Source organism: Cryptomeria japonica, chromosome 3, assembly GCF_030272615.1.
Source record: "Cryptomeria japonica chromosome 3, Sugi_1.0, whole genome shotgun sequence".
In the NCBI taxonomy this organism is placed as follows: domain Eukaryota; kingdom Viridiplantae; phylum Streptophyta; class Pinopsida; order Cupressales; family Cupressaceae; genus Cryptomeria; species Cryptomeria japonica.
In genome coordinates, this window is record NC_081407.1 from 858425181 (window position 1) to 858448757 (window position 23577).

A 23577-nucleotide genomic window follows, 5' to 3' on the forward strand; every position below is an offset into this window, starting at 1 on the left:
TTAACTACTGAGGAGATGGAACCTAATTTGAATAGCCTTTTTAACGAGGACATGGGTCATTCCTCTAATCCTCCTAATGATGAAGAAGCTCTCCATGAGGTTTCTGTAGAACAACTTTCGAAATTGGATAACCAATTTGACGATTTTCGACAATGGATGTCTCAAGAATACCCTGACAGTCAAGCTCTTCCTTTAATTGAGGGTCTAAAATGTATGCTTCAAAGTGATAAGAATGGAATTGATATTTTGTGTGGTATTGCACACATCGTGGATTCGAATGTGATGCCTATGAAGAGTTGTGCTGAAAATTTGGGTTATACACAACCTCCTACTCAAGTCAATCATTCTATTCCTTTGATGACTTCTACTGCTAGCATACCTACTTTTACATCAAACATAATGACTACTTCAAAACAAGACATTCCTCCTATGATCACTAGTCATGGGGGCAATCCCTCTTCTTCATTCAATCCAAATTCTTCATTCATTCCTTCAGTGAGTGTTCCTCTTATATCTCCACAAATGAACATGACGCAAGGGGGCAATTCATTTAACCCTTCCATTCCTCCTTGTAGTGTTACTCCTTTCCAATCATCTCCTATGACTAACTATCATAGTGTCCCACCACCTTACTCTTTACCTTCTTTCAATAACATAACACCTCCATCTCAATCTAACACATCCAATATGAATTCTTCGACTGAAGCGACCATTAACAATCTTGCACAAACTATCTCTTCTTTACAGCAACAAATTGCCTCTATGAACCAATCTAAGTTTAGTGTGCCCACATTTGATGTTGCGAGCCCACTCTCTCTTGAAATTGTTCGAGCTATCCCTCCTAAACATGTTGAAATCCCGCATTTGGAACTTTATAATCGTAAAGGAGATCCTCTAACACATGTTAAGACTTTTCAAACAATTTGTACTGATTTTGCTTATGACCAAAGGTTGCTTGCAAAACTGTTCACTAGAACATTAAGAGACAAAGCCCTACAATGGTATTGCTCATTGCCTTCCTATTCTATTACTTCTTTCGAACAACTTGCAAATGCTTTCATTCAACAATTTCAAAACAATATAAGTCCTAAAGTTACTTTGATTGATTTAATGCATTGTAAACAAGGTGTTAAAGAAAAAGTGACTGATTTCATTGGTAGATATAAGCATTTGTATGCTCAAATTTCTTTTCCAGTGCCTGATAATGATATTCAAAGAATCTTTATTTCTAATTTACAAAAAGATATTCGAGACAAACTTCTGTTTTCTGAGTTTACTTCTTTCCAACAGTTGTGTGCCACTCTTCACAATTATCAACTGACTGTGAGTCAAATGGAACAATCACATCCTATGGCTCTGAGTGATAAGGGTGATAGCAGTCAACAACCATTTGGGAAGATTAAACCGAACAGAGATTCCATCAAATTTAATGAAAACATCATCAACAACAATGTGAATGCAGCATCAGGTGTGCCTCCTATTTCTAAATTTTTCAAGAAAGAAAGAAAGTATACTCCTTTGAATGAATCATTGCATAGTATTATGAATAAGTTATTGGAACAAAATGTGCTTACTCTTCCTCCTATAAGACAAATTGATCCTGCAAAGATTACTTCACCTTATTTTGATAACAAATCTTTTTGTCAATTTCATCGTCAGCCTGGGCATGATACTGAAAAATGTTTTTCTTTAAAGGGTAAAATTCAAGATTTGATTGATAACAATACTATCTCTGTTTCTAGAGTGAATGATAAAGGCAACACATCTGTAGCTCCTCCTAACCAAAATCTTCAGATTTTCACTGATCCATTGCCTTCTCATACCTCTAATGCCATTGAGACTAATGATTCCTCTTTTTCATCTGATGGTCTTGTGTCTATGGCTCCGAATGTGATTAACTTTGTAGAGCAGCAAGAAAACCCTAAAGAACCTTCCATCACATTTGATTCCAGTGAAACCATTAGGGCACCTGATGGTCCTTTATACATAGTTGCAAAAGTCAAGAATACACCTTGCCGTGGAGTGCTTATTGATCCTTCATGCATGGTTAATGTTATTACTGAAGAATTTCTTTTTACTTTGCAATTGAATCAAGTGATATATGACAAAACAGATGTGATTGTGAAACTATTTGATGCATTTTCTTCTCCTGCAATTGGTTCTATTACATTGCCTATTGAGGTCCATAACAAATCCCTTGATGTGAACTTTTCTATTATTCCTTCATCCGAACAATTTCATGTGAAGCTTGGCTATCCTTGGCTATCTTCCATGAAAGCTATTGCTTCTCCTATACATAAGTGTTTCAAATTTCCCCATAATGGTGAAGTTGTTACTGTCAATCATAGTCTCTTTAAACCAGCTGAAAGAACTTCTAGCGTTCCTCTTGATTACTTTTGGCCTAAACAATTCCAATCTCTTCCTCCGCGAAGTGATCATCTTTTCAAATCTTATCAAAAGTGGAAAACAGATATGATCCTATCTCTAAGTGAACCTAGAACACCTAAACTTGATATTCCTATCATTCTTGAGAAGGAAGTTCTTCCTTTGAAAGATAAAACTAATGTCTTTCCTCAAGAAGATTCCCAACCCGTCCCTATGGATGTGACTATGTTTATGCCTAATAAACTTCCTAAAAGTAGACCTATCCCTCCTCGTCATGACGGACTTGGTCTACTTCCTAAACCAAATATTCCTCCTTTATATGGAGCAGTTCCTCCTCCTTCCTTTTATAGAGAGAAGAGATCTACCTCTTCTCCTATTATCCAGCCTAAGAGACCACAACCTAAACACCCAAGTGATAAGGATGAGAACATCCCTCCTCCTCAATCTTCTCCAGTTCCTACTAAGACTAGACGAAATCGTTCTGCACGTGAACGCCGGCGAAAGCGTCGTCTTAGAGCTCAAAATTTACAATCTCCAAAAACACCTTCAACAAGCATTATTCCATTTTCTCCTCAGCCGGACATTGAGCCTAAATCTCCTAAACATAAGATGTATGATGGTCTTGATCCTGTGCGAGTTAAAGATCCTATTTTTATAAATCTTGATGATGATATAGATGAAAATGTTATTCATGATGAAAATGTTACTCCTCTTGCTTCTGATAGTGAATATGAACTTGTTGATGTTGATAACCATTTATCTAATGAATTTTCTAAAGCACTTATCCTAGCTCCTAGACAAGAACAATGTGGCTCGGAACATGAACATGGCCCTTGTTTGGATCTTGTGATAGCTCCATCTGCTGTGTTGGATGTTCCTCCTCTAGCGTGTTCCCTGCCTTCCCGAAACATTGATCAGCAAGATCGGGGGGTAGATGACGTGCTTGACTAGTTACATTGGCATAGCAGATTCTCTCCTCCTCTCTTTCGTTACTTCTTCTATATGTTATTCTCATTCTTCTATTTGTTGTCCTTAGTGTTGTTTACTTGAGGACGATGCAAAGTATTGAGATCTCTCTGTCTCTCTCCTGTTGACTCAAAAGACACATGTGTTCCCTTCTTCTAGGTGACCTTCCTTGATTGGGGAATGAAGAACAATTATGCATACATACATATGATATATATACATGAATTATCATACAGCATACTGACCCTGAGGAAAGCAAAGTCACCTCGTGCTTTGTGTTTTGTGTCTATTATCCTTGGGTTTATCTCACACTTGGGGGCTAAATCCTTGCGATAACATGCTCCTCTCCTTTCTCATTTCTTATATGTATCACTACCTTAAAGCAATCACCCCCGGTGAGGCATGTGCGATCGCTTTAACGTAGGGGGGCATACATCCCGTTCATATCTTTTCAAGATACTTGAGAATTTCTTGGCAAATTTAACCTTGCCTTGTGAATTTTTGATATCTTTCTTGCATGACTCATAGTGAGGGAACCTTACTACTGATAGTCATGGTTCTCCCTCGTGATCTTCCATTTTACTTTTTCAATCGAAGTCGTAAGATCCTTAGTCCACTGAGGGCTTGGTGTATCTTGCCTCCTTGACGTGGTGAAAGTCTTTCAATATTGTTTCCTTGTACTTTATCGGAAGTATGAGCATACATACTCCCGCTAAAGTGGGGGCTAAATGTAGCGTCCAAAAATTGCGACACTTGCAATTTCGACTGCATTTCGGTCTTCACGATGGCGACGCAACACGCAACCTGAATGGAGACCCCAAAACTTGCTCACGACACTGAAAATTGCATTTTTCAAGCACCCTGGCCTGAACCTCCTTGCACCCTACTGTCTCAGGAGGTGGGACCAGAGCGCCCAGCGCCCTGGTCCTTCAGGACCAGGGCGCCCAGCGCCCTGGTCCCTGGGTCCTATTTTGGGCCCGGTCTCCTAAGGGGTCTCGGGTCTTTTTGTTTGCAATTTGGAAATTAACTTTCCTGGTCGGCCTAAGGTCGGGAAAATCAGTCTATCAGCCCTAAATGAGAAGTATATAAACTACATTTGCCTCTCCCATTTGGGTAAGAAGGACATATGTGTACAAGGCGTGGAAACTATACTCAAGCATTCAAGCATTCAAGCATTCAAGCATTCCTTCTAAGTCTCCATTCAAGGCTAAGTGTTGCATTCAAGACAAGGATTCAACCATTGAAGAGGAGATCACATACTACATGCTACAACATACAACATACAACATCTAAACCTTCGCACATAAGGATACAAACATCCTTAGAACAAGGTATTAGTACTTGTTTTACATACATTTACATTTACAACACTTGCTCATTTCTTGGTTAATTCCAAAACTGGGGTTTGACCTAAAGGCAAACCCCTAATCCCTAACCCCCCAATCGTCTTCACTTTTTTGTGTGTAGGTTGCAGGTACGCGGCTAAGATTGAAGATCTGGAATCCTTATGCAGAGACGAACAGATCCCCCTTCGTTTCGCGGATTTTTCGGAGGACCGTGGCGCTGGGCGCCATCGTCCCGACAACTTTTGCTCAAATTTGCAGGATAGTGCCGTATCGACATTTTACTGCTAATTCCAGGTCCGCAGCTTCATCCTATAATCCGAACTCAGTTTATAAGCAAATCTTTGTCACTTTCTATGCATTCCTAGCTTAATTCCTTTATCAATATTCTTTACAAAAGAGGGTAGCCTTGCTGTCTTCACCCTTGAAATTCATTTAGCATCCAATCTTGCATTATGTGGGATTGGATCTTATGAGTTTCAGCCCCTCTTTTGAATGTAAAGTCTCTCCCCTAAGTGAAAACCATCGAATCCTAGCGAACCTCCCTTCTCTCTCCTCGGAGTTGGAAGAGGGGAGACCAACTAGGGTTCGATTACGATTTTCCGCTTTACACTCCCTTAGGTAATATCCAAGCAATAAGTGCTTCAAGCTCATCCAACTCTTTTTCATGTTCTTCCATCTCTCTCATTTCTCTTTCATATCTTGAAACCTTAGATGAACTCTCTCCTGGATCATACTTTCGCTTCCCAAATACAGAGGTTTTAAATACAGTCTTAGATTTACCATGTGATTCTCCAAATTCACTTAACTCAAATGCAACAAGCTTACAAACCAACATGTCTCTTATCACTGTAGTCACATTCCAGATCTCATCAATAGCAGCAACTTTAGATTTGTAAGCAGGAGGCAAGGATCTTGACACTTTAGCAACAATCTCATCTTCCTCAAGAGTTCCACTAGCACATATGATGTTCACAACAAGTTCATTCACCTTTGCCATAAAGTTTAATATGTTCTCATCATCTCCCATCTTTAGCATCTCATACTTTCCTTTCAAACTCTGCAACTTAGCAACTTTGATATGTTTATCTCCTTCATACAAGGTCTCTAACTTTTCCCAGATCTCATGTGAATTCTACAAACCCATCACATTAGTCATCTCTAAATCAGTCAAAGCATTCAATAATGCTTCCTTAGCTCTTATGTTATGTTCAACATCCTTGATCTTAGCAGCAGTAGCCAGACCATTCTGAGGAATAGTGTAGGCATTCTTTGTAATCTTCCAATAATATTCTCCAAGACCTTCAAATGGCACTTTATTTGATCCTTCCATACAATGTAATTGTTTCCATCAAATCTTGGTCTCTCTTTCTTAAACACATAGGTTTCCATCTCAGATCTCCTCTAATGGTCAATCTTCTTCGGAAGGATCTAGCTCTGATACCAATTGTTAGCAGCAACAATGAAGGAAAATTGAGAGGGGGGGCATTGAATTAGTTTTCACTGGATTAGACAAATTAAGCACAATCTCAGATCTGATCAGTTGTAGCAAGAAAAAAGATAAGCATAATAATAGAAAAATGCATAACACCAAGATTTTTGACATGGAAAACCCGATTAAGGGAAAAACCATGGTGGGAACCTACCCACAATAAGACGATACTCTGCAGTAGTATGTGCAAATATTACAATGGGGAATGCACATGCATTCAAACACACTGCCTAGAGCTCACTGCTCAAAATATGATGACCTAGAAGGCTACAACCCTCAGGGAAGGTTCACTAGTTTACAATAATATTCAAACTATAATCCAATTAAGATGAACAGAAGGAATAGCATCTCTAAATGCCTAATGATTTTTTCAGTTAAGAACAATTGTCTGTCCTACAACACACTCTACTCTACACTTCATATTGAAAGATAAATTTACTTGATCACACATACACCACTCTCTGATAATGAAGACACAACACCCAATAACCACCGATATCCAAATTATGTGAATATGGTACCTATTTATACAAATCATCAACCTTGACTACAAGGTAGACTCAACTATTAACACCTATTTACAAAATTTGCATCACACGATACATAAATCAACCACCAAACCAATAAGTATCATAGACGACATAGCATGGACCCAAATAAAATCCTCGAATGCGCAACACCACCAAAAATCTCACTAAGATCAATCACAACACGCTACACCATCGAAAATGTTGCATAACACAAAGAGTATCATCAGACCCATAATATCTTCAATAACACACACAGTGATCAATGCAGACCACCAAAACAAATAGGACACAATTAGGAAACACCAACAAGAATGTTAGAGTAATCTGCAATAGTTGCACCAACATCACTTAATCAAATCTTCATCGATCAACATGTTGATATTGAAGAACACTCAATAGCAGCAACTCGGACAAGAAAGATAACTTGCAGAGCACCAAATTACAAACCATCTAAATTGAAGATACACACAAATATCCCAAATACTTTATAAAATCTGCAACACAAGATATAATCATTCTGGAGCACAATGAATCAAACACTAGAACATTGCAACACTGAAAACCAAAAACTAATCTTCATACCATAATCCACAACTAGATCAAATCACCACATAGAATCATGAAATACATGTGTAATGAAGCATATCTAGTTGATTCAACATATCAAATAGATAAACCAACCAGATCAACTCACTACAAACACCACAACACCAAAAAAAACTCTCTGCAACACCAAAACACAGGAATATGTTGACATCAATGACAACAACATATCCTAGCAGCAATAATATCCAACACTCTACATAACAAATCAGAAGGTTTTACAATCTTAGGAAAATCTCTAACAACTTGAGTAGAACTTATCTTAATCATGAAGTCAAAATTAACATGACACATCCTTCTATGCCACAACCAACTTTTATCTGTCTGAGCAATCAAGCAACTTTTCTCACCATCATTCAAATGAAAGCTATTTCCTTTAGTTAGAGTTCCTGATGCAATCTCTATACTGGAGGCATTCAAAATCTTGCATTTACCATTATTGAATTGCAAATCATATCCCTTATCAACCATCTATCGAAAACTCAAAATATTATGCTTCAAACCTTCAACATATAAGAGATCATCAGTATTATGCTTACTATCAAAAGAAATAGAACCTCTACCATGAATTACACAAGATTTATCATCTCTAAATATCACTATACCACCATCATACTTCTCCATATTCACAAATTTACTTTTATCCCCTATCATATAATGTGAACAACCATTTTTAATTACCCATTAATCTTTCTCTTCAAACTTTGCAGCCAAAGCTTTCTCCTCAACAATGTAGCTTATAGATTTCCTCGGTAGTAGATTATCTTCCTTGATAGCAATAAATACAAATTCATCTTCTAAATTTCCATTCTCAAACTCTTCATTTATCACACCTTCATTAGAAGCATAATAACATCTCTTCTGATATTTGTACTTTTTGTTAGGCTTTATATGCTTCTCATACTTATCATGCTTCTCATATCTATCATGCTTATCAAATTTATCATGCTTATCATACTTTGACATTCTTTCAAGACACCTAGAAGCAAAATGTCTTATCTTATTACAAGAGAAACATTTCAAAGGTAACTTCCCATCATACTTAACAATTCCCTTAGGCAATTTTCGAGCAATAAGTGCTTCAAGCTCATCCAACTCTCTTTCTTGTTCTTCCATCTCTCTCATTTATCTTTCATATCTGGAAACCCTAGATGAAACTTTCTCCTAAATCATACTTCTTCCTCATGGATACAAAGGCTTTAATGTAGTCGCAGATTTACCATGTGATTCTCCAAATTCACTCAGCTCAAAAGCAACAAGTTTACCAACTAGCATGTCTCTTGTTATAGTGGTCACAATCTATATCTCATCAATAGAAACAACTTTAGATTTGTAAGTAGGAGGCAAGGATCTCAACACTTTAGCAACAAACTCATCTTCTTCAAGAGTTCCATCAACATATATAATGTTCATGAAAATTTCATTCACTTTATTCATAAAGGATGATATGTTATCATCTTCTCCCATCTTCAACCTCTCATACTTTCATTTCAAACTTTTTAATTTAGCAACTTTGACATGTTTATCTCCTTCATACAAGGTCTCTAAATTTTCCTAGATCTCATGTGTAGTTTGCAATCCCATCACATTATTCATTTCTAAATTAGTCAGGGCACTCAGCAATGCTTCTTTAGCTCTTATGTTATGTTCAACATCCTTGATCTCATTTGTAGTAATCGGACCATTCTAAGGAACATTATAGGTATTATTTGTAATCTTCCATTAATCATCTCCAAGACACTTCAAATAACACTCCATCAGGTCCTTCCATCAAATCTCAGACTCTCCTATTTGAAAACATAGGTTGCCATCCCAGATCTCCTCAAGCGTTCAAGCTTCTTACAGAGGATCTAGCTCTAATACTAATTATTGGCAATAATAATAAAGGAAAACTGAGAGGGGGGTGAATTAGTTTACACCAAATTAAAAAAATTAAACACAACTTCAAATTTGATCAATTGTAGTAAGAATAAAGATAAGCAAAATAACAACAACACACATAACACCAATATTTTGATGTGGAAAACCCGATTAAGGGAAAAAATATGGTGGGAACCTATTGTTGGTACTGAGTTGTCATTGATGTCAACCAGTATTGTAGGCTACTGGTATGAACAAGATTGAACTGACATAAGGGAGATTAACATGAAACCGGTATGGTGGAAGACAAGTAGGTTTTGAGATTATCAGTAGCATCACCTGTAAGAGGTGATATGAAGTTGTGTGTTGGCATGGCTGGTAGAAAGTTTGGTTTTTTTTTTCTTATGATAATGTTTGTGATAAAGAGGCAATGTGACAAAGAGATCATGAACCACCAAAGGTAAAGATGTGTTATTGGTGTAGTGTACACTACCAGTTAGCCGAAGGAGAAGGTCTCACCGGTAAGGGCTTGTGCCGATATGATTTTGTTGAAAGTTCAAGTGTAAACTGACCTTATGTCGATGAGATGAGTATATGACCAATGTGATGCCATGTGGAGCTAAGGTGGCAAGCATGCAGAGGTCAATGAAGTTTCCATCGACATGGTTGTTGGAACAGTTAGTCAACATAAATGAAACAACCACAAATCATGGGATGATAATAGATTAATGTGGCTTGAGGAAGAATGAATGAAGAGAAAGATCATGGAGTTGTTGGCACCTGGAATGAAGAAAAGAAATTAGACTGCAAGAGGACCTCAAGAAGGAAATAGCTGCGTCATAAATGAGTTGACAGATTTCAAGGCCGAAAATCATGGTTGGGATTGCTATCTTTAGCAAATACACATTGGATAATGGAAAATGCATATAGATGCATTCCTCCAATGTAGGTGATCGATCCAAGATGGATCAGATCAGGTCAAATCTAGATTTGTTTAGAGAAGGAAACCCTAACCGCTCTTAATTTGAATTTGATTTTTGGCAGGAAAGCTCAAGATTAAGTATGAAGACTTGAGACTGTGATTGATGCTACTGAAGAGTGAAGGCAAGTGTGAAATTATTGTCTAAGAACCAAAGAGATAAACACTTGAAGTGTTTATGAGTGAATACTATATCGGTAAGGAGAAGAAGGCTAAACCAGTGGAGTGTACATATAATGCAGAGGTGACAAACGAGCAAAAACTGTACTTGATAAAGAGTCATCAAGTGTGAGTTGAAGAGTGAAGACATTGTGAGAGGGGACTTTGCAAAGTTATCAACAAAGCAAAGTTGCAGAGTGGGTGGAGAGAACACATACTGGTAAGGTTGAAACTGACAGAACATAATATTATAAGGTTGCAAAACTTCTTTTGCAATAAAGATCTCATTTTGTATTTAAAATCTTTATATTGTTTTTCACTAAGTTGGAGCTTAGTGTAGGGGTTGTATCTCCTTTAGGTTGTAGCCTATAAATTGTGCAGGGGTTGGTGCTCCTTTGAGTTGGTGCTCATAAATTAGGGGTTGGTGCCCTAAAATTGTAATCAGATCTTTTACATTGTGATGTTGGATTGGAGCAGAAAATCTCCAACAGCTATTCTCATCGAGGTTTTTCCCACATTGGGTTTTCGTGGTATATCTAGTGTTGTGCGATGCATTCTTATGCATGTGTTATGATAATGTTTTAGCAAATCCTTTCACACACCTATTTTGCACTGTTTGAGCTACCAGTTAACACTCAGTTTGTTTTATATATTACTGGTATCTCTCTATTGAAGAAAAAGTGTTCAAATTACTGATTCACCCCTCTCAGTGATCCATTGTGTCCAATAATTGGTATCAGAACCTAGCTACCCTATTTTATCAAAAGCATTATCTAGCTTGGGTAGATCCTGTCAAGCGTGCACAATGGAAAGAAATGAATCCACCTCTTCAAAAGCCCCTATGTTTTATGTTGTCAGCTATGCATTTTGGAGTAGAAGAATGGAAACCTATTTGTCCTCTCTAGGTTGTGATGTATGGATGTCAGTTGTGAATGGGTATACAGCCCCTAATAATCCCCCTGCTGATCCAGATGCGAAGAAGGAATATGAGAACAATACTAAAGCTAAAAATTCCATTCTTAGTGGGTTATCTGATAATGAGTTTGTTAAAGTCATGCATTGTGCCTCTGCAAAAGAAACTTGGGATAAGTTGCATAAGATATTTGAAGGTGATGCTAAAGTCAAAGAAGCCAAGTTACAGACATTGAGAGCACATCTTGAATGTTTTAAAATGAGAGATGAAGAGAAGATTTCTTACTATCTCCACAGGATTGATAAAACAACAAACACCATTAGAGGGCTTGGAGAAGAAATAAAAGATGAAGTGGTAGTGAAGAAAGTACTTAGATCTCTTACATCTAAGTATGACATAAAGGTCTCAGAAATAGAAGTGGAATAAGATCTAAAAGTATTTACAATGGATGATTTGTATGGTTCCCTAACTGCTTATGAGATGAGGACTGTCGGTACTGATGTTGTGAAGAAAGAAGCTGCAATCAAAACATCAAGAAAAGGAAAAGAAGAATCTTCTCATGATGCAACTGGTGAAGACTCTAATGACATCATGGAAGACTTTGTCAGAAGAGTCAAGATGGGTTCAGGTAAATACAAAGGCAAGTTTCCTTTGAAATGTTTCAACTGTGGAAAGATTGGACATTTTGTTGCTAAATGTCCCTATGGTGATAAGAATGAAGATGATCAATCAAGTGGTAGCAGGTCATATGGTAACGATAGGAAGAATAATGTTTACCAGCATGGTAGAAGAGGCTACCGGAAGTAGAGAAGTCTTTACACACATGAAAATGATACCACAGATGAGGAAAGTGCCTCAGATGACTATTGTAGTGGAGATGAAGTCAAAGCAAACCTTTTCACGGCTCAAGAGGTTCTGGTACTTGAAGAAGGAGAAGAGGAAGAGAAAGAAGGAGAAGTAGATCTTGAAGCAGAGCTCATTAGTGCCTTATATGAGCTAAATAAAACAAGGAGAGATTTGAAGAAGGTAAAAAGAGCTGCAACTGAAGAATAAGAGTTGTTGGAGAAATATCTTGAAGAGTCCAGTAAAACTATTGCAGATCTTAAACTCCAACCAGAAGACGCCAAAAGGATCTGTGAAGCCACTAGCACTGATCTGAGTGAAAAGGAGAAGGAGCATCAAAATTTGGAAGTAGAAATAGTGAAGATCTAGAAGGAATTAGAGAAAATTCAGGAAGAGATAAAATTGAGAAGCAAATATGAAGGCAAAATTGAAGCCCTAGATAAGCTGCTAAGTAAACAGAAGCAATCTAAAGATACTGGTGGCTTAGGCTTTCAGGAATGAAAAAGTTAAAATAAAAAAGACACATCCAGTAAGGAGATACAATTCACCTCTTTAAATGATGGTGAAGAGAGGAAGACATTCACGGCGAGCAAGGATACCGACAAGAAGACATATGCAAATGCTGCTAGAAACCAGTATACTCAATCAATGAACCGGAGACCATACTCAATGTATCAACATACAGATCCAAGGATAAATGCAAGTGTTGATCATGAAGGATTCATAAGAGTTAGCACCATGAAAGGAAGACCCCCTGTGAGGCAGTCATTTGTAGCTTCAAGAAAACCTAACCAGTATGTTCCAAATTTTCATGGTTATTGTCACCGGTGTAATAAGTTCGGTCATAGAATGGTAGATTGTAGGGAAATGAATGTCAACCCTCATTTTGAGAGTAGAAACTCCTTTTCTACATTACAAATTACAATGTCACATGTTATAATTGCAATGAGTTTGGTCACAAGAGTTATGAATGTAGGAGTAAAATGCAAATGTCCTACAAAAATACCCTGAGTACATCTTATGGTGCTAATGTGAAATGTTACAAGTGTCAAAATTTTGGTCACATAGCAAGGTATTGTCAATTGAGACCTGACAAGCAAAAGAAAATAGTATCGGATGAGAAGTTAGAAACAAATCAGAACACAAAATGATAGAAGAGGAAAAGAAAGAAGAGAAACCGGTTTGGGTAGAGAAGGAGAAAAACAAGACAAAGTCCAACTTGATTGTACAGACTGCTCTACATACTGAAAGGAGGAATCTATGGGTAGTTGATAGTGGTTGCTCAAATCACATGACCGGAGATAAGAAAAAGTTCATCAAGCTTGATGATTGGAATGGTGGTTCAGTTCGGTTTGGTGACAACTCCTCCATCAAGATCAAAGGTTGGGGTACACTAAATATTGATGGTAAGCTCAAGGATCATGATGTGTACTATGTGGAAGGACTAAAACATAAACTGTTGAGTGTAAGTCAGATGTGTGACAAAGGGTACAAGTATTCATTTGACTCTACTAGTTATCAGATAAGAAAGCAGAGTACCGGTCAGGTGGTAGCAGAAGGAAAGAGAACAAAGGGTAATGTCTACAATCTAAAGGAATGTTATGAGTCCCAATACATGATGGGAAAGGTTTATGAAAGATAGTTGTGGCACCAGAGATTAGGCCATGTGAACTTTGATAATTTGGTTAAGATAAGCAAGAACCAGTGTGTGAGAAACATACCTCGGATCATAAAAATGGAAAGCACATTTTGTGATGAATGTGTCAGAGGTAAGCAAGCAAAGGTCAGCTTTAAAACAAAGGAATATAACACCTAAAGACCTTTAGAGTTGATGCATACAAAATTGTGTGGTCCAACAAGGACAAGACCATTGGCTGGTGAAAGGTATTTCATGTTGCTTATAGATGATTACTCAAGAATGACTTGGGTAACCTTCTTGCATGATAAGTCACAAGCATTTGAGAGATTTAAGATTTTCAAGAAGATGGTAGAAAATGAAAGTGGGTACCGGGTAAAATGCTTTTGATCAAACCGGGGTGGATAATTTTCTTCCAATGAGTTTGTTGACTACTGTGAGAGACATGGAATCCAAAGTCAATATTCAACTGCAAGGATACCTCAACAAAATGGGGTGGTAGAGAGGAAAAATAGGACAATGAAGGAGATGGCTAGGACAATGTTGAATAAGGCCAACATACCAGATACATAATGGAAGGAAGAAGTTCATAGCACAGTCTACACATTAAACCGGGTACAGTTAATAGTGAATAGTATAATGACTCCTTATGAGTTATGGAATGAAAGGAAACCATCACTCAAGCACTTTAGAGTGTTTGGAAGTAAGTTTTTTATCAAGAGAGATGCTGATGGATTAGGAATTTTTGATTCCCGGATTGATGAAGGAATCTTATGGGATACTCAACCAACAATAAATCCTAGAAATGCTACAACAAGAGATTAAGAAAGGTGGTTGAGAGTGTAAATATGAGAATAGATGAAGACTCACATAGAGGAAAATATGCACCAACACCTTACATTGATGATTCAGATGTTGAAAATGAAGAACAATCTGACAATGGACCGGTAGAAGATGCACTAAACAAGATCCTCAACCGGAATGTGCAGAAGAATCATCTGGAAGAACAAATCATAGGAGATAGGAATGAAGGTGTGTAGACCAGAAGGAGATTATCCTAGGAGAGTGAGAAGGTAAATTTTTTGGTGCAGAGGCACCTAAGCACACAAGCATACCAGAAGGTCAAAAGTCATAATATGAACAATTTATTGTATTTGAGTCATTCATAATATATTAAGGTTATTTGAGTCAATTGAATCATAATATGTAAGGATAAATGAGACATTTTGTCTAAAGATATCATATTTGGTCCATATTGAAGTTTTAAAAGTGTCCATGTAAGAGTTCAAGTCATTTATGTCAAAAATTGTAAAAATTGCAAAGTTGCAATATTGCCAAAAAGTGCAACAAAAGTGTAAAAATGAAATCCATTGGTTATGAGGTGGTTGGAGTAGTTAGAAAGGAGTTGGAAATGGTTTATAAAACCATGTTTGGTCAAAATCAAGAAGGTAGATCAGTTTGGAGGGGATTTGACAAATATTATCCATCAAACCCTCAAACTGTCATGAGGTTTTAAGGAATCTGTGACTGTCATAGATACATGGAAGATCACATTTGATGTAATTTTTATATGTAGATGTTATTTAATGATAGATTGATGAAATATATTTCAGATGAATCCTTTCTTGTGCATTTTTGTGGAGTATTTGGCAAGATATGTTTGTTTTTACAATAATTGTCAAAACCCTGCCAAGGGTTACCCAGTTTTGGGGAAACGATCACAACTTTTGATTTAACTATTGGATCTGTCTAAAATTTGGAGAGAACTTGTTCAAATTAGTAATATAAATTCTAACTGAAGCGATTTTATTTATAAGAAACATGTAAAATTTTATTGATGACTGTTTGTTACAATTCATGGTGAAAGGCAGACTGGTGAAGGCAGGAACAACTCGGTTGCAGCATTTGGTGTGGTCACATGAGGAATAGTAATTAAGAAAGACTATATTTTTTGGAAAAGCCTCTGAATATTCTTTCCAAATTTTTTTGTCTTACTTAATTTGGTTAAGAATTGAATATTTTGTGATTATTTTGGTGAAAACAGTTTTTAAAGGATGAAACCCTGAACTAGGGTATTCCATGACAAATAAGAATTTGTTCTCTCATGCTATGGTGAATTTTATAATCTAAAATCTTGAATGAAGGTTTTAAAGGATGTAATATAACCTTTGAAATTGGTTTGGATTTGAGAAGAGTGATTTATCTTTTTATATGCCTCTTGATTCAAGTTTAAAGTCTAACCTTGAATGGAGGTTTTATGGTTTGTGATAGATGCTTTGCATCATTTTTACCTCATGACTGAAGTAAAGCCAAAATTTTTTGATGATTGTAACAAAAGTGAGAAGTGGATAGATGCCATGGATTAATAATTAAGACAAATTGAGAAAAAACAGACTTGGGAACTTGTTCCTAGACCAGTAGACAAGAATGTCATAGGTACCAAATGGGTCTACCGAAACAAGATGAATGAAGAAGGTAAGATAGTTTGACATAAAGAAAGGTTAGTTTGCAAAGGGTATTCTCAAGTGGAAGGTATTTATTTTGAAGAAACCTTTGCATCGGTTGCTAGGTTAGAGGCAATAAGAATGGTTTTAGCCTTCTTAGCCTATAAGGTATATAAAGTGTATTAGATGGATGTAAAATCTACCTTTCTTAATGGTAATATTGAGGAATATGTGTATATGGAACAGCCAGAAGGGTACTTGTTGCATGAAGATGAGAGTTTTGTATGCTGGTTAAAGAAAGCCTTGTATGGTTTGAAGCAGACTCCCAGAGCATGGTATTCCCGATTAGACAAATACTTGAAGGAGCAAGGATTCCAGAAAGGGAATGCAGACAACAAATTTTATGTCAAGGTAAATGGAGATCACATGATTATAGCTGTTGTATATGTGGATGATATTATCTTTGGTGGAGATAAGGACATCATGTGAAAATAATTTGCTGAATAGATGAAGACATAATTTGAGATGTCCATGCTGGGAGAGTTATCTTAATTTATTGGTTTGGAGATCTTACAACAGGAGAAAGGAATTTTCATCTCCCAAAGCAAGTATGTGAAAGACATGCTGAAGAAATTTCAAATGGAGGACAACAAATCGGTAAGAACCCCCATGATTACCGGTTGTAATTTGAGTAAACTACATGAGTCACCAGAAGTTGAGAAAACATTGTATAGGTCTATGATTGGCATTCTGTTATATCTAACAATATCTAGACCAGATATTGTACAAGCTATTTGCATGGTAGCAAGATTCCAAGCTGCTCCTAAACAGTCTCACCTAAATGCAGTTAGAAGGATCTTCAAGTATCTACAAGGAACTATCAGCTATGGTCTATGGTATCCAAAGATAGGAGACTTTGCTTTGCAGGCTTATACTAATGCAGATTAGGCAGGAAGTATAGATGTCTGGAAAAGTACAAGTGGAGGTTCTTTCTATTTAGGAGACCGGTTAGTATCATGGCACAACAAGAAGCAAGATTCAGTGTCATTATCTACTGCTGAGGCAAACTATATAGCTGCTGATACATGTTGTTCACATGTTTTGTGGATGAAGAAGACACTAAAAGACATACAGGTGGAGATACCAGAACCTATTCCAATCCAGTGTGATAAATGAAGTGCAATCAACATCTCCAAGAATTTAGTAATGCACTCAAGAACGAAACACATTGCAATCAAGTATCACTTCTTGAGGGAAAAGGTAGCAGGAAAGGAGGTCATTGTAGGATATGTTCCAAATGGTGAGCAAATTGCTGACATATTTTCCAAGCCACTTCCTTTGGGCCCATTTAAGTACTTGAGACAAAAGATGGGAGTTGTCCCACCATTTGGAAGCACTTAAATGCATAAGAGGATGTATGATTTAGGGGGATTCAACCATTGTTACTATATTATGACTCTTGAATCATGAAGCATGGACATAGGGGGAGAATGTGTCTTGACCGGAGAGATTGGTGTCAAACTAAGGTTCCCTTTGCCATTGTTGTCAAAGGGGGAGAGAAATTGGAACAGACAATGTTGACATCAATGCCAAAGGGGGAGATTGTTGGTATTGAGTTGTGATTGATGTCAACTAGTATTGCAGGCTACCGGTAAAGGTATGTCACCCGATATGAAGAAGATTGAAATGGAATAAGGAAGATTAACATGAAATTGGTATGGTGGAAGACAAGTAGGTTTTGAGACTGTCAGTAGCATCACTGGTAAGAGGTGATATGAAGTTGTGTGTTGGCATGACAAGTTGTAGCTGGTAGAAGGGTTGGTTGTTTTTCTTATGATAATGTTTTTGATAAAGAGGTAGAGTGAAAAAGAGATCACAAACCACCGGAGGTGAAGATGTGTTACCAGTGTAGTGTGCACTACTGGTTATCCAAAGGAGAAGGTCTCACTGGTAAGGGCTTGTGCCGGTATGATTTTGTTGAAAGTTCAAGTGTAAACTGAACTTGTGTCGGTGAGTTGAGTATATGACCCATCTGATGCCATGCAAAGCTGAGGTGACAAGCATGCTGAGGTCAGTGAAGTTTTCATCGACATAGTTGTTGGAACAGTTAGTTGACATAAATGAAACAACCACAAATCACAGGATGATAACAGATTAATGTGGCTCAAGGAAGAATGAATGAAAGAGAAAGATTAGGGAGTTGTTGGCATCTAGATCGAAGCAAAGAAATTAGACTGCAAGAGGACCTTGAGAAGGAAATAGCTGGGTCATAAATGAGTCGACAGATTTCAAGGCCGAAAATCATGGTCGGGATTCCTATCTTTAACAAATATACAATGGATAATGGAAAACACATACAGATGCGTTCTTCAAATGCAGGTGATCGATCCAAGATGGATCGGATTAGATCAAATGCAGATTTGGTTAGAGAAGGAAACCCTAACCGCTCTTAGTTTGAATTTGATTTTTGGCAGAAAAGATCAAGATTAAATATGATGACTTGAGATTTTGATTTGCTACTATTGAAGAGTGAAGGCAAGTGTTAAATTGTTGTCTGAGAGCTGAAGAGATAAACACTTGAAGTGTTTATGAGTGAAGACTATACTGGTAAGGAGAAACAGGGTAAACCGGTGTAAGGAACAAACTGGTGGAGTGTGCATATAACACAAAGGTGACAAACCAGCAAAAGTTGTACCTGATAAAGAGTGATCAAGTTTGAGTTGAAGAGTGAAGACATTGTGATAGGGGACTTAGAAAAGTTATCAACAAAGCAAAGTTGCAGAGTAGGTGGAGAGAACACAGACTGGTAAGGTTGAAACTAACAAAATAGAATATTGTAAGGTTGCAAAACTTCTGTTGCAATAGAAATTTCATTTTGTATTTAAAATCTTTATATTGTTTTTCACTAAGTTGGAGCTTAGTGTAGGGGTTGTAGCTCCTTTAGGTTGTAGCCTATAAATTGTGCAGGGGTTGGTGCTCCTTTGAGTTGGTGCTCATAAATCAAGGGTTGGTGCCCTAAAATTTTAATCAGATATTTTACATTGTGAGGCTGGATTGGAGGAGAAGATATCCAATAAATATTCTCACCGAGGCTTTTCCCACATTGGGCTTTCCTCATATATTTGGTGTTGTGTGATGCATTCTTGTGCATGTGTTAGGATAATGTTTTAGCAAATCCTTTCACACACCTAGTTTGCACTGTTTGAGCTACCGGTTAACACTCAGTTTGTTTTATATATTACTGATATCTCTCTATTGAAGAAAAAGTGTTCAAATCACTGATTCCGCCCCCTCTCAGTGATCCATTATGTCCAACACCTACCCACAATAAGATGATACTCTATAATAGTATGTGTAAATATTAAAATGGGGAATGTACATGAATTCAGGCACACTACCTAGAGCTCACTTCTCAAAATAAGAAACCCTAAAAGGCTACAACCTTAAGGGAAGGCTCACTGTCTTACAAAGATCGAACAATAATGCAGATTACATGAACTGAAAGATTAGCATCTCCAAATGCCTGATGACAGTTCCGGTTAAGCACATTTGTCTTCCCCACAACACTCTTTTCTTAATCACTTCACATTGAAAGATGAATTCTCTTGTTCGCACATACACCACTCTTTGATAATGCAGACACAACACTGATCAATCACCGGTATCCAAATTACATGAATATGACACCTATTTATACAAATCATCAACCTTGACTACAAGGTCGTCTCAACCCTTAAGACCTAATTATAAAATTACATCACACAATATATAGATCAGCCACTGGACCAATACAATTCCATGAAAAAATAGCATGGACCCAAATCAAATCCATGAACATGCAACACCACCAAAAATCTCTCCAAGATAATCTGCAACACGCTACACCACCAAAAATATCGCATAACATGAGGAACATTATCATACCCATAAGATTCTCAATAATGTGCAAATGATCAATGAGAACCAGAAAAACAAATAGGACATGATTAGGAAACACCAAAAAGCATGTTATAACCATCGGCAATAGTTGCACCAAAACCACTTAATCAAATCTTCATCGATCAATACACTAATACTCAAGAACACTTAACAACAACAACTAGGACTAGAAAGATAACTTCTGAAGCACCAAATCACTAACCATCTGAATAAAAAATACACATGAACATCCCAAAAACTATCCCAAATCTTCAACACAAGATCTAATCATTCTAGAGCACAACGGATTGAATACCAGAACATTGCAACACTGAACACAAAAAAAACAATCCTCATACTGGAATCCATAACTCGATCAAATCACCACATATCATCATGAAACCAACACTGAATCAAGTATCTCTAGTTGATTCAACATATCAAATAAATAAACAAACTAGATCAACTCTCTCCAATCATCAGAATAAAAAAACATAGGAATATGTTGACATCAATGACAAAAACATATCCTAGTAGCAACAATATCTAACAAGATATCCCTTGGATTCTTGAACAATGATGCCCTGCATCCTCATGATTCTCAGTCGAGACTCAGCATATGGCCCATGGGGATAGGGGGGCTAAAGTGTTGAGATTTTGCCTCTTGCTTATAAACATAAAGTTGTTGTTATTGATGAGATCTGGACTATGATAACTGTGAAAAGAGATATGCTGGCTGGTGAGCTTGGTGCTTTTGAATTCAGCGAACTTGGTGAATCACATGGCAAAACTGAGACTATATTTAAAGCTACTGTATCTGGGAAGAAGAAGTATGATCTAGTAGAAAGTTCTACTAGGGTTTCCAGATATGAAAGAGAAATGAGAGAGATAAGAACAAGAAGGAGAATTGGAAGAACTTGATTAACTTATTGCTAGAAGATTGCCTAGGGGAGCCAATAAGTATGAAGGGAAGTTACCTTTGAAATTTTTTTCATGCAATAAGATTGGTTATTTTGCTTCTAGGTGTCCTGAAAGAGTTGAAAGATTGTCGAAGTATGATAAGCCTTACAAGCCTAACCGAAAGTATAGATATCAGAAGAAGTGTTATTATATTGTTGATGAAGGTGTGATAGATGATGAGTATGAGAAAGAGAATTCACAAGATGAATTTGTGCTCATTTCTATCAAGGAAGATGATCCTGTATCTGTTGATTCTATAAGTTGTATTGTTGAAGAGAAATATTTGGCTGCTAAGATTGATGAGAAAGATGAATGGGTGATTGGAAGTGGCTATTCACATCACATGATAGGTGATAAAGGTAAATCTTGTGAATATGGAGAAGTGTGATGGTGGTGAAGTGAGATTTGGAGACAACAAAGCTTGTGTAATCCATGGTAGAGGCTCTATTTCTCTTGATGATAAGTACAATACTGATGATGTTTTATATGTTGAAGGTTTGAAGCATAATCTTTTGAGTGTTGGACAGATGGTTGATAAGGGATATGATTTACAATTCAAGAATGGGAAATGTAAGATTGTAAATAGCTCTGGTATAGAGATTGCATCAGGAACTAATACTAAAGGTAATATCTTTCATCTGAATGCTGGTGAGAAAAGTTGTTTGATTTCTCATATTGACGAGAGTTGGTTGTGGAATAGGAGAATGTGTCATGTTAACTTTAACTACTTGATTAATATTAGTTCTACTCAAGCGGTTAGAGATCCGGTATGTAAAGAATGTCAATTGAGAAAGAAAACAAATTTTTTATTCAAGATTAAATTGTATACATATAATGGGCTATCAGATCTCGTACATACTAATTTATGTGGACCTTCTAGGGTAATAAGCTTGCAAGGAGACAAATACTTTATGTTGTTGTTTGATGACTATTCTAGGATGATGTGGGTCACTTTTCTAAGGGAGAAATCTGAAGCACTAGAGAAATTCAAAATATTCAAAGCTATAGTGGAGACAGAGATAGGATTGAAGCTGAAGTGTCTAAGGTATGACAAAGGAGGAGAATTCACCTCTAGTGAATTTAATTATTTTTATGAAGAGAATGGAATCAATAGGCAATTATCTGCTCCGAGAACCCCTCAGTAGAATGGAGTTATTGAAAGGTAGAACAAAATTGTTTTGGATGCTTCTATAACTATGATGATTAAAATAAATATTCTGCATATCAATTGGAGAGAAGTTGTTAGCACTGTTGCATACACATTCAACCAGATGCATATAAAAGGTGATTCTAGTAAGACTCCTTATGAGATATGGTTTGGTTAGATTCCTACAGTTAGATATTTAAAAATCATTGGAAGAAAATGTTATAACAAAAGAGATGAGGATATGGAAAAATTTGATGCAAGATGTGATGAAGGAATCATTTTGGGATATTCTACTAAGAGAAAAGCCTACCGATGTTACAACAAGAGACTGTGAAAGATAGTAGAAAGTGTGAATGTGAAGGTTGATGAGGATCATGAGAAACAAATCAGAGCATGTGGAAATGAATCTGATGATCATGATGTTACTTCAAAGCAATTTCAAACTCTGAGCATTAAGCAGAGTGATCTGGAAGAGATAGTAATTCAAGATGTTGTTACTGGTGAAGAAGTTCAAGAGACTAAAAACCAGAATAATTAGAAGACCCCCAAGTATGTAAGATTAAATCATTTAGAAAATCAAATTATTTGTGATAAAAATAAAGGTGTGATGATTAGGAGAAGAATTGTTGCTGAAGAAACATGTTTGATTTCCAAAATTGAGCCTAAAGATGTTGTTGAATCTTGTAAAGATTAAAATTGGGTAAAAGCTATGGAAGAAGAGGTGGATTAGATTGAGAAGAACAAAACATGGGAACTTGTTCCAAGACCTAAGGACAAGAATTTAATGGGAACTAAATGGGTGTTCCAGAATAAGTTGAATGAAGATGGACAAGTTGTTAGAAATAAAGCAAGACTGGTATGTAAGGGATATTCACAAATGGAAGGTATTGATTTTGAGGAGACTTTTGCTCCAGTAGCTAGAATTGAAGTTGTTAGACTATTTCTTGCATATGTTGCTCACAAGAAATTCAAGGTATATCAAATGGATGTGAAGTCAGCCTTTTTGAATAGTGAATTGGAAGAGGAAGTCTACATTGACAAACTAGATGGATTTTCATTAACAGATGAAGAAGACATGATATGCAGATTGAAGAGAGCTTTGTATGGACTTAAACAAGCCCCTAGAGCTTGGTACACCAGATTGGATAGGTATTTGATGAAGTTGGGATTTTGTAAAGGTACTATAGATAATAATTTGTACTTCAAAATTGATAATGATAATATTTTGATTGTTGCAGTTTTTGTTTATGACAATATTTTTGGAGGAGATGATGATTTGAGTAATAAATTTGCTTATGATATGCAAAAATAATTTTAGATGTCTATGATATATGAGATGCAATTCTTTCTAGGATTGCAAATTACATAGATTGATAAATGCATTTTCATATCTCAATCA